Genomic DNA, 13,260 nt, shown 5'->3' with positions numbered 1-13,260 from the left:
CAGTAGTACCTGGGAAAAACACATGGCATCAGCATTCTTGCTTGTATTTTTAATAAAGCACCACATGAATGAGTTTGAAAGGCTTAGTAAAACCCATCAACACTTCTGGAAAAGAACTTAAAGTGCCACTGATTAGCTATTGTGTCCTTTATTCTGGGTGGTCAGTAACTCCTTTTGTTAATAGTGTGGAACTTGAAGCTATACATAAATGACTTCTGGACTCTATTCATACACTCTAGTCTTACTTCAATTCATGTTAAGCTGAATTCTGTTCTACCGTATTTCATTGATTGAAAACCCAGTGTGTATAAATAAGATTATTGTTAGTTATTCAAAACTTCTAATAGGCTATGACCCATAAAAGCCAATAAACAAAAATAGCAAGTTCATAATATGTTTTCTCCATTTGTTCAATATTCCTTGTTGGCATGGTATATAATGAAATAGTAGGAAGAGTAACATATGGTTTATATATGATACTTGTTTTAATAGTAATTTTTATTTAATCTTTTTATTAAATGGAGTGTGTTTATCAACTGCTACTTGTGGTACACCAGGTTACAAATAAATTTCTTACATAAAAGTTTAACAAGGAAGCATAAAACATGTTGTACAGTTACATAGTTATTGTACATTTCCCCCATTGTTGTTTTCCCTTGGCCCCTCTACTCTCTTATCTGGACTGCTCTGGCTCATTTTGTGTTATGGATTTAGAAGTGAACGTAAATTGGTGTTTTGTGAATTTTGAAGACCCAGAGAAAACACTTAAACCTTGTTTTTGGCATATGAAGTAATGGCCAAGTATACAGTGTGGCCAAGGTTAGACATGCCGTAATCCATATGGGAACAATGTTTCAAGGTCAGTTCATGGTTAAAATATAAGGGTAAGAATGGAGGATTCTTGTGGATAGTAGCTTTTGGTATCTCACAGGCTCAGATTTGTCTGAAATGTCCCAGTCTTTCTCCTCTGCTAATGTCTATTTCAAGTTTTCATCCTTTATTATCATAAAGTATCTAATTCAAGAGGCCTGAATTCATATTTTAGCCTCATCAGTTGCTAGTTTTATGACTTTGTATGTATTAAACTTTTTCAGCCTCAGTTTCCACATTATTTTCATGGAATTAATAATTGTTCCTTCCTCTTGGAAATGCAGTGGGGATTATATGGTATAAAACAGGTGATGTTTGAAACTTGGATGTTACCATATTTTAGGTGTTCAATAAGTCCATACATTGAAGAGAAATATTCTTCATTCATCCAGACCCTTACCCAATCAATCAGCCATCTTGGTAGAGTCTGTATTGTAGTCAGGTAGTATACTAGGTATGAAAGATAGAAATCTGGGCTGGGCCCTGCTCACCACCCTGGTGAAGCTTGGTGGTTAATAGGGGAGATGGATGTGTAAGCAACCTATTATAAACAATGGTACAGGTGCAATGAGATCCATATGAAATGCCAGTGTGGCCGCAGGAAGATGTCAGCTGAAGGATAAACTAACAATACAGAAAATCTTCTTGGAAATATGGTTCTTGAGTCTAGAATGTTGATAAGAAATAAATCAGGTGAACAAGGGGTTGGGGTATCTTGGTCATTCCTGGCAAATAACAAAATGTCAAATGCCACTGATACTTAAAATTTCATTGAGCTTGGGGAATGCTGAGCACTTTCCTCATGGCCAAAAGAAATCTCTGTTGGACAGGTATAGCTTTAAAAATGGCCAATTAGTATTATTTCCATTATTTAATAAGATTCAAGTAAAGAGCAAAGAAATCAACTTCTCTCAAATTTATAACCTGGGCCAACTCTTAGCTGGTATGAAGAGGTACATTAAGATAATACAAACTGCTACAATTATTTTATCTTGTTTTATGTAAATAAAAATGTGTAATACTTGTCATCCTGGGTGGACAGTATGTTTCAGTGAGCAAATATTTAGTGAATGCACTCTGTCTTTGGCCATGGCAATAAAAGATGTGTTGGTGTAAGGCATGGTTTCTATCTCTGATCATAATCTTTACAAAATAAAAAAATTTTCTTATTATAGAGTTTTTACAGAGGAATTTATATAAATCTTACTTTTAATTAAAAAAATGTTATCCTATATTCCACACTAAGGTGATAGGTCCAGTAAATCTAATTGCTCTGTAAAGTGGGAAGTACTTTCCTATGTTTGTCTCTTTCAAATTCCGGTGGGGGTGCCTCCTATTTATAATTTTACTATGGCTGTGATTAAATAAACAAGAAGCAGGAATATGTTAATTGTATTGTTATTGCTGTGAATCTATGGGCTCTGAGGATTTTATACCTTCATCTTACATTCCCTTTTTACTTGGTGGACTTTCTCTAGATTCTTTATGTGATATTTAAGATAAGTGACTTGAAATTCCCAGGGGAGTTTCTGAAAAGAGAGTACTATGATTTGGGACATTGGAAAAAATCGTATTTTCTACTTTATTCTAGCAGCTTACTAATGATAAGCAGCGTTTTGACGGTAAAGATTTGTTCAAGTTACATTTAATTTTATTATAAAATATTTTCCTTGCACAGTGGAGGTGGGGTTTTTTTCCCCAAGTATACTTGGAGGTCGATCCTTGTGAGAGCAATTCTGTATCTCCAGGGGTCATATAAGAGGGAGAAAGTAAGAGGGTCAAAATGGTCTCTTTCATGGAATTGATTAAATAAAACTTAGGGTAAAAAACTGGTAAGAACACTTTTCTTTAAAACCAGGTATGTGTGTTCTGAAGTTTCTGCACTTATGAGGTTATATAATGTAATCACATATTTTCATGAAATTTCTTTGAGGTAAATTTTATTTCAATATTTCTTTGATAATTGTCAATATGTTGAAACCAATGTTTTTTTTTTTAAAAAAAACTCATTTAAAAAGGCCTATTTCTGTTTCATTTCAATTTTCATATTGTATTTCACTAACATTTGAATGTATAAAATTAAAATATTCCAGATATTTTCAAGGTATTTAAAGACAATTTACCTTGTTTGTTCCATTAAAAAGTGTGTGTGTGTCCCTGTATATGTGAGGGGACATATTTTCTCTCACTAATCAATTTTTTTTTTTTTTGTGGTACGCGGGCCTCTCACTGTTGTGGCCTCTCCCGTTGTGGAGCACAGGCTCTGGACGCACAGGCTCAGCGGCCATGGCTCACAGGCCTAGCCGCTCTGCAGCATGTGGGATCTTCCCAGACTGGGGCATGAACCCGTGTCCCCTGCATTGGCAGGTGGACTCTCAACCACTGCACCACCAGGGAAGCCCACTAATCAATTTTTATATCACACAAGATTAAAACATTTTCTCTTAAAAATATACAATAAAAGTTTTTCTTTAAAGTATACAACAAAAATTCCAGTTCTATGTGTCATTAAGAATTTGGAGGTGAAAAATCTGGTGTGCCATACCAAGGACCATTAACTAAGATTGTAGATGTGTTATGCTGCTACTGATTCCCTGAGTAAAGCAAGTGTAAACAATTCAACTTCTTAATTGTTTAATTACTCTTTGAAATAAGTTTTAACCCGCACACATCAAGACACCTTATAGAGAACAATTGTATGGACCCTTTTAAGAAAGACATAATCTAAACCAAACTCGAATGAATCATCCTAGCACCAGAAGTATCAGCATCTACTGAGAGTGTGTTAGAAATGTGAAACCACAGGCACCACAACTTAACTACTTAAATTCTGCTTTTTAACAAGATCCCCAGGTGATTCACTGTACATTAAAGTTGGAGAAGCACTGCTCTAACTGTACTACAATTAATGAAAAATAATAGGAAGCAGGTAGTTGAAATTTTCCTCATGAAATGCAAAGTCCTTTTTACCAGTCTTTTACTGATACACAAACATTTCAAAGAAATTTTAGAGAAATCCTTTGGTACTTGAAAGAGTTTGTAAAATCTACAATAATATTGAGATATTAAACCATTTCTTTTTTTTTTCACTGTTTTCTTCCGGTATTTTCTCCTTTTCCATCACTCCCCTTCCAAAAGTACATAGATACTATGTTCACTGCCTTAAAAGAGCAATATGATATGCTCATGGTTTTCCAAGCGCTAAGCCCTTAAATCAGAAACCTCAAAATTTTGATCTGCAGACTAAAAGCACACCACAGGTGTGTTTTATTTGCTAGTATAGTGTCTGTTTATTTTAGTTTTTGATTAGAAAGTATGTGGGCAAAGGAAGTCCACTTTGCAAGCCTCCATTGCCATAGGAGTAGGGCTGGGGACTCCTTAAAAGGCAAAGGTTGGGCTTCCCTGGTGGTGCTGTGGTTGAGAGTCCGCCTGCCGATGCAGGGGACATGGGTTCGTGCCCCGGTCTGGGAAGATCCCACATGCCATGGAGCGGTTGGGCCCGTGAGCCATGGCCACTGAGCTTGCGTGTCCAGAGCCTGTGCTCCAAAACGGGAGAGGCCACAACAGTGAGAGGCCCACGTACTGCAAAAAAAAAAAGGAAAAAAAAAAAAAGGCAAAGGTTAAACTTCCCCACTAAAGTAGTTGGATGGAAACCAAAATCAAAATTAAGTTTTTTTTTTTTTTAAAAGCAATAGTCCACACTTAATATGTGCTAGGCATGGTTCTAAGTATGCCTCACTGGGGGTGTTAGCCATGCAGGTGTCTGGGGAAGAGTGTTCTAGGTAGAGGGAAGAGCCACTTCAAAGCCAGTATACAGCCTCCACCATGGCAGGGTGCCTGCCCTATGCCAGCCCAGCAGGCTGGTGTGGCTAGAACAGAAAGAGCCAATAGGAGAATAAAAGAAGATCAAGTCAGAGAGGTGACAGGGACCTTCCTCGCTTTAGGACCGTGAAGGCCATTGTAAGGCCTTGAAGGCTGTGGATTTCAACTCTGAGTGAAGCAGGAGCCATTTCTATGTTGACTTTTTTCTTAGATCTACAGGGGGTTTGCTCTTTGCTCCTTACATCATTCAATTGTTAGCCCTGATTTCGTCTCTTCAGAAAGACTTCCCCTGACCACCGCATACAATTGCCTTTCCATCCTAATCTCTATCCATTTACCTTGATCTGAATTTTTAATGTTTATGGCCAACTGAAGTTGTTTTACGTAAATGTTGACTTTTTTCTCTGCCTCTTTTGCTTATGGATTTCATTCACTAGAATGAAAAAGCCAGCAGGACATGGCTTTTGTCTTGTTCATTTCTGAATCCCCCAAGCCTAGAGCAGTATCCAGCATATAGTAGACACTCAATAAGTATTTGCTAAATAGGCAGGTGTATTTAAGTGGCAAATAATCAGTGTATAGGCATGTTTTATTCAGAAACATTGAAGTGCTCAGAACCAGACTTGGAAGTGTAAGAAAATTGATCTCATGCAAGTTTGGAATTTGTGTATGGAAGAATGAATGAAGGATGTTTTAAAGAGGTTTATAGGAACGGAACTCTCTATATAAAATCAATGGATTCATGGTTTTCAGGGGCTCAAAACGCTGACTGTAGAAATACTACTAGAGAAGGAAATCAAGGAGCCCAGCAATGGTGTTCAGAAAGTGAGAAAATAAGAAATCAGAGGCAGCCCAGTTATACAGGTAAATGCAGACCTTGGACTTATGTAGTTGCAAAGATGCAAAATTATGGAGATGAAGAGTTCAAAACTCCAAGGGCTCAGAGTGTTGTATGAGTCATTTTCCTGATGCCAAGTCTCCCCAAAAGCAGTGATGGAGTGGACAACAGTAAGTCAGTGCCTAAATTTTGTATGAATGGGGGTCAGTGATTGTATCTAAGGCTATTGGTACACTGCCTTAATTTATACCTTCAGCATTATTGTCTTGTTAACTTTAATGATTCCCCCAACCTTAAATCTTTCTCCTGCTCCAATCTGTCCATCATGCCCCAGAGCGTTTTTCCTTTCTGAAATGCAGCTATGATATACCATCAGCCACCTTGATTCCTTTAACAAGTCCTCATATCTCAAGCAGTTTTTATTCCTTTGTGTTGCAAAGAACTTCTTGATGTGGTCTTTACTTCCTTTTTCAGTGTGATTGCCTATGGTTTCACCCAAGCCATTGTAGGTGCGGATAATGGTCTGCTGTTAATGCTTTGTTGTCTGCAGAGTTAACTTGTCTGTTCTCTGCTCCACTTTGGTATCTCATTTATTTTTCATTTATTTTATTTATCATGCATACTGTCATACTTTGTCTTCTTCCCCTATAAGATGGTAATCTTAGGGGAATTTTAGTGTTGACACATAATATGTCTTCAATAAATATTTCTTTGCTGAATGAATGAGTGAATAAATGGGTGACTAAATTAACCTTGTTAAGTCAGTTAACAGGGATTGCTAAAGATGAGAGTTTGGCCCAGAGACAATAGATATCCAACTTTAAGTTTGCTGTTGATAGGAGCTTGGTTACTTCCTGCTGTCTGGAACAATAGCATTTTTGACATTTCCTTGGAATATACTGTAATGGTATGTAAATATAAGCCATTGCCACAAAATGTCTTTTATCTTTCTCCCTTTGCTCATTTCTTTAAACCAGAGTTATCCTCAAAACTCTGGCATTAAAAAAAAATATATTTTGTTGGAATGTATCAATTTCATAGAAAGGAAGTAAAAAGTTTGATCAAGGACAAGAACAATATTAATAGCAAACTATTTGGAACTGTTTAGTAGTACTAAGCAAAAAAGTTGCTTAATATACTAAACATACTAGAAAAAGGCATTATCATGAAGGTACACCTTTTTAAAATTTTTTAATTAACACATGCAAGTTATAGGGCAGAAATTATGATTATTAATGAAAAGTTTTTTATGTCTGATGAAGGAGCTGCTTTAAAAATGTTTAGTGTATATTTCATTTGTATTTTTTGATGTTTGACAGAATTAAAAGAATAAAAATATACTTCCAGATATCTGCTAAATTATGACTATGTGTTTCTTAAATATGTCAGAAAAAGACTGCCAGCAGGTGTGCATAAAAGCAAAGAAAACAAGAAAAGTCTTTATAAAACAAGAAAAATTCTTATGTTTTAAATTGTCATAGGACACAGGCAAGGTATGTTTTGAGTGTGATAGCTGATGGTATTGCTGATAAGATTGCCTTGCCTAATCATACTTAAGCCATATTTCTGGTGGAGAAAATCCCATAGTTTTGTAAAGATGTGTGAAAGTAATGGCGTCTAGGACCATTAAAGTGGAATTTCTTGGGAGATCTGTCTTTCACTCAATCAAATGTGAACCACATTATCTCTTTCTTCCATGTCTCCTAGTTTTCCTGAGCTAGTTTTCAGGCTTTCTGTCAGGTACCATGGCCTAAGACACCTAAGAAGAAACACTTACATTTTTTTTAGGTGTAACTGAAATTAAAACAGGTTTACTATTGTTTTTAGCTACAGTTAATAGATTTTTTACTTTTCTTCTTAAGAGAAAAAGAATTTGTCAACTTTCGTTTAAAAAACTGTTTTTGAATTGGGATACAGAAAGCTGAGACTCAGTGCAAAAAGTAGGGTAAAGTTTTATACCACTTCCTTTAAGCTCAGCTCTTGGCAATTCAATAACCAGAGAAGCACAAGTATTTATAATTTGCTAAAAATAATTTTATTTACATAATTTTTAGATTACGAGAATGACTAGCAACAATGAAAAAAGATTAGGTCACAAATATATCCTATTTCTTATTTATCAAGATCGATGATTTAGGTGCTCAATTCACTTTATAAAAATGAATACAAATTAAAAAGAGTAAAGGTAACACAATATAAGAAGAATAGAGAAATAGAACTTTAAGGTCATGGCTAAGTGTGGTTTTCCCCTCAAATTTAATGTCCCTGATAGATGATAAAATGGATGCACTTCATCTTATTAAATATCATTTTATTTGACTACCTATTAAGGGATTTACTATTCTTATTTATAAGTTTTCCTATAGTGTCCTCAGAATACTAGAATTAACATTTTTAAACAACAGAGTGCTACAGATAGTAGGGTAATATTTACAATTACCTTAAGATTCTTGGAAATCAACTTTTGAGGAAGAAGTTTGCTTTTACAGGATGGAGTTACAGTTATCAAATTGAGCATGTATGGGGTAAATGTTGGCCAGTTTTTATCTTTTAAAATCTTTACTTATATCATAGAGCAGTGTACTAGACAGTGTTTGCCACGCCAGCATCTCTTCCACTGGGAGACCCTCTTTCTTTCCTACTCCAGTGTGGTTTTTTCGTCTATCACACACGGTTCTCTCACTCTCCAAGGATGACAGGGTGGCCTGTAGCCCCAGCTAAGCCATCCCAAGGCAGCAATCTAAAGGGACAGTCTGAATTTCTGCCACTGTATTTGCTTTGGTTCCTGTTTCCTATGGCCTGATATTTCAGCTCTTTTGTGATTCCATGAATTAGTCTGTATTCTTAAACAAATATTCCTTCAATTTCTCTAGTTTTTAAATGTTCCTACCCTGGAAAAGTAACGAGGGGCTGGATACTCTAAGGAGGCTGCCGCTGGTGGAGGGGGAGGCCTGGGCTTGGGAAAGGAGGAGGAGCGGTTTTCTAGGACACAGAAGCTCACATGTAACTTTGCTGAAGGCTCTTCCAAGCTACTTTGGGACTTGCTGTCTGGCTGCTGGTGCTTCATATATGCAGCCATTATGATGCCTTGGCTCATGTGCTTCTGAGAGGGGTACACAAGAATAAATTTTTTTTTCTTTACAAAGAATTAGACTTTCTTTTTATATATTGAAGCAGGTGAGTTACCACACTGAGGGGACATTTTTACCCAAATATCTATAATTAGCTGTCATGAGTTTTATGTAAATATTTGAAGAAAGAAAACTACTCCAAGATAAAAACTTTACAGTTTGCCAGATACCATCCAAATCCTTGCTAGCTTTGCCTCCAATATATTGTAAGTGGGAATTTAGAAATCAAACACCTAAAAGAAGAAAAACTGGTGTAATGTCTCCTAACTCTATCATGGTTCACCTCTATTGTGGACATCTGTTTCTTCTCGTATAAAGATCAGTTAAGTATAAACTGTTTCTGTGACTTTTACCATCAGCTTTTGACTGCAAAAGGCAGGAATCACTTATGGGTCATGCTATATAATCTCAGTATTCATCCCTACCTCTTAAGGCTTTTTCAGAGCTTTTGTTAAAACACTTGCACAAAAATCGGAATGACCAGAAATTACTTTCTAAGAGCAGACATTTATTTTGAGTTCAAATAAAAGAAAGAAAAAAACCACACACACAAGACTGTGACCTAACCACTCTCCTTTTTCACTTTTACTATCACAATTTATTATAGATTTTAGATGTTTTCTTGTCTTGGTAAATTACAAGGTAAACATCTTTTTTAGATGTTGCCCCTGTGGGTGTCAGGAATAAGTTGGAAGGGAGCCTAGGGTAATTCAGAAGACAGTATCGGAAGCTGAACTCAGATTGAAAGCCCAGTGAATAGTGCAACTGATGTATCTTTCTATATGTCACAGACACTGTTATGTATATCCCAAGATGAGGTAATGAAATCTGGAGACACACTAACAGCACAAGTTGGTAGGATAGTGGAGGCAGAGAATGGGCAGATCTCCTGAAGCACAGGAGACTAGGTAGTGGCGATTTTCACAGGGAGCTGTGCATGTCTCTTTGGTTGGGGATGGAGCTGATAAGGACCAGTTTCTACACTTTTCTCCTGTAAGTTTAGGGCTTCATCATTTTAACTATTAGATAATAATATATATAGGATCATTCTAGAGTTAGCAGTTAGATTCCCATTACCATTGATTCCTCCAGGCAAACCCTTCTTAGTGGAACACATACTGTATCTGATTCTGGTGTGTTATCATATGGCAGTGCTACTATGTGTTCTGAACCTTCCTTGCAACATAACCCACTTCCAATGCAGAGCGTTAGGGTAGGTCTCTCAGAAACAGAGCAGAAGATAAGTTCTAAGGAGCCTGAGCATAGTGGAGAGGAATAAAATACGAACACTCGTGTGGAGTCACGTGAATAGTGACAATTAGAAACACAAATTCATCGGACTGATGATTTCTACCACTTTATATACTTAACCTCTAGCTTCTAGAGTGAGTGAGTGATGCATGTATATTAGAAGGGGAGTTATACAGTTTTCTCATTCATACATTCTCTACCTGGACTCGATATGTATATGGATCTTGATCCTTCCTGGCAAGTAGTGTGTGAAGCCATTCTGTGTGGTCTGTGTCTGTTTTTTAGAATATTGGTCATAGCGTTAGGTGAGATGGGGAGGGAAAGCAGGTCATGAGAACAGGAACCATAATTTCTCTTAAAAAGAAAAAAAATACTGTGAGTGGGGATATACAACACTAATTCTGTCATAGTATTGCATAAAGAATAACTATACTGTCAGTCAAACACAGATACGACCCATCTGTTAAGAACTATTGCTTGAGACAGCAACATTTTTCTGGGGGTATTATTTACATCACTTTTCTCTTTTGGGGAAAGAAACTCAACAGTAATATTTAGTTAAGGATTCAGGAACTACCAATTCCAGGTATTTTTGTGGAAATACTTGGATAGATTTGATCTAGCAATCCTCTCGCCAAATTTTAAAGTAATGGAAACTTTATCCCAGAAAGAGAATTTAAATATAAATATATAGACATACATATTTTTATTAATCTAATTATAAATATATTCAGTTATCGACTCAAGTTTATATCATGAACTTGTGCATTTTATTCTTTCCTCAATAAAGATGAGGATCAATAATAGTGAGACACTTTAGCCCTTATGACTAAGGGGTTTGATTTCCTCTTTCCTCTGGTTTTTAATGACTTTTGATGTGACTTGTGTTTCATCTCACTTGATTTGATAGGGAAGGGTCAGTTTCAACAGATGATAGAGTTTATCTGTCTAGTAGGTATTACCACTGGGGAAAGTACTGGAAGCAAAAAATGGCCACAGTCCCTGACCTATTAGAATTTAAAATTTAATTTGGAAGATAAGGCATCATTCAAGTCATGTTTTAAACAAATGTAAAATTGCCGTTGTGAAATGTGGAAAATAGTCACAAGAGCTTGAAAGAGCGTGCTTTGGCCAAGGTAAGGAAGTTAAGAGAAGGCCTCCCTGAGGAAATGATCCGGTCCACTCTGGTGTGAAAGAGGATCCTGAGAAGAGAAGAATATTCCAAGCAGTGGGAAAAATGATCTGAGAAGGAAGGAAAAAAGCTGAGGTGGATGAAGTGGAGTCAGCAAGGGAAAACATGGTGTGATGTGAGGGTGGGATGATGATGATGATGAGTTGGGGCAAAATGATTCTGGACCTTAAAGGATATTGCCTTCATTCTAAGAATATTTGTTGTCCGTCAAAAGAATTCAAAAGCAGAAAGATGAAATGATCAGATGATTCTTTTGAGAAGATTTCTCTAGCTTCAGTGTGGAGAACTGATTGGAAGTGGAGACCACACTTGCCTTTTTCTATTTGAAGAAATACCTTAGTTTTTGGATTTGCAACTGTTGCAAGTTCCCCTTCAGTACATTTTTTTTTATTATTGTGGATTGTTTTGAAGATGTCTCTCCCTCAGTACTCTCTACAAAATGTATGATCCTAACTACTCATTACAGGAAAATGCTCTCTGTTTTTGTGATGATATGGCTTCTAACCTGAGCATTCTTACCCATGTCTTGTTGACTGTTGTAGTAAGTAAGCATTGTGCTCCCTACCATGGTCGAAACAAAATAAAACAGACCTTCTGCTGTTTTTTGAGCAATTATAAAATAAACTGTAAAATAAGGGTTGGGAGGGAAGTTGTCCTGGAATCACTCCCCTGACATCTGGACAAATCTCCTACCCAGTTGTTCAAGCCAGATCCTGCCAGTTTCCTTTCTATAATCATGTTGTGTTTTGAAAGTTAATTTGTAAACCTTAAAACCTGGAACTGATTTTTCTATAGAAGTAAGAGTTTAAAACTGAAATAACAGTTTGCATACAAGATTGGCTCACAAAGTTAAAGGAAAAAGAGAGAAAAGGAGGAAAAAAATGTTCTCAGATGTTATATGGCAGTGCTACTGTGTGTTTGACAGATATTTTCTCATGTAACCCTCACAATGAGATGAGAGGTATTATTAGAATTCTTACACTATAGCTGAGAAAATGGATTTATTATATGTTTATTTTACATATATCATTGTTTTTATAGACTAATACTTTCCAGGTTCCACAAGAAAATCTAGGAGTGCATCTTTCCTTCTTTTGCTATAACAATGAGGTTAGGTAGTAAATGTTTGTTTATTTATTTAAATTTTTGAACTTAATTTATTTTTTTATACAGCAGGTTCTTATTTGTCATTAGTTTTATACAGATCAGTGTATACATGTCAATCCCAATCGCCCAATTCAGCACACCACCATCCCCAGCCCCCCCACGGCTTTCCTCTCTTGGTGTCCACACATTTGTTCTCTACATCTGTGTCTCAACTTCTGCCCTGCAGACCAGTTCATCTGTACCATTTTTCTAGGCTCCACATACATGCATTAATATACGATATTTGTTTTTCTCTTTCTGACTTACTTCACTCTGTATGTCCATCTCTGGATCCATCCATGTCTCAACAAATGACTCAATTTCATTCCTTTTTATGGCTGAGTAATATTCCATTGTATATATGTACCACAACTTCTTTATCCATTCCTCTGTCGATGGGCATTTAGGTTGATTCCATGACCTGCCTATTGTAAATAGTGCTGGAATGAACATTGGGGTTCATGTGTCTTTTTGAATTATGGTTTTCTCAGGGTATATGCCCAGTAGTGGGATTGCTGGGTCATATGGTAGTTCTAGTTTTAGTTTTTTAGGGAACCTCCATACTGTTCTCCATAGTGGCTGTATCAGTTTACATCACCACCAACAGTGCAAGAGGGTTCCCTTTTCTCCAAAATGTTTATTTTTTAAAGAGAGAGATTGGTGGGTCTTCTTACTCCTAATAACTTGTGATGGCAGAAATAGGGAAAAGGGTTCAGGCAGGATAGGTGTAAATTGATAGGTGGAGGGAAAGATTTTTCAGGAGTTCAGATCCATCATTATCACCCCACAACCACCACCTCTGCCATCACCAACACATTTCAAGCTACCACTATAATTGCCATCATCATTGCAGTTAAAGTCACTTACTATTGATCATAATGTCAACATGGCTGTCACCACAACCGTCACCAAAATCACCACCACTGTTGCCTCTGCCTCTATATTACTATCTCAGCTATCCTACCAATAGTACCACCACTTCCTTTACTATTTGTCATCACCAGCATCCT

This window comes from Mesoplodon mirus (assembly GCF_964341445.2).
Source record: "Mesoplodon mirus genome assembly, chromosome: 5".
Classification (NCBI taxonomy): Eukaryota; Metazoa; Chordata; class Mammalia; order Artiodactyla; family Ziphiidae; genus Mesoplodon; species Mesoplodon mirus.
Note: the sequence above shows the minus strand (reverse complement) of the source record.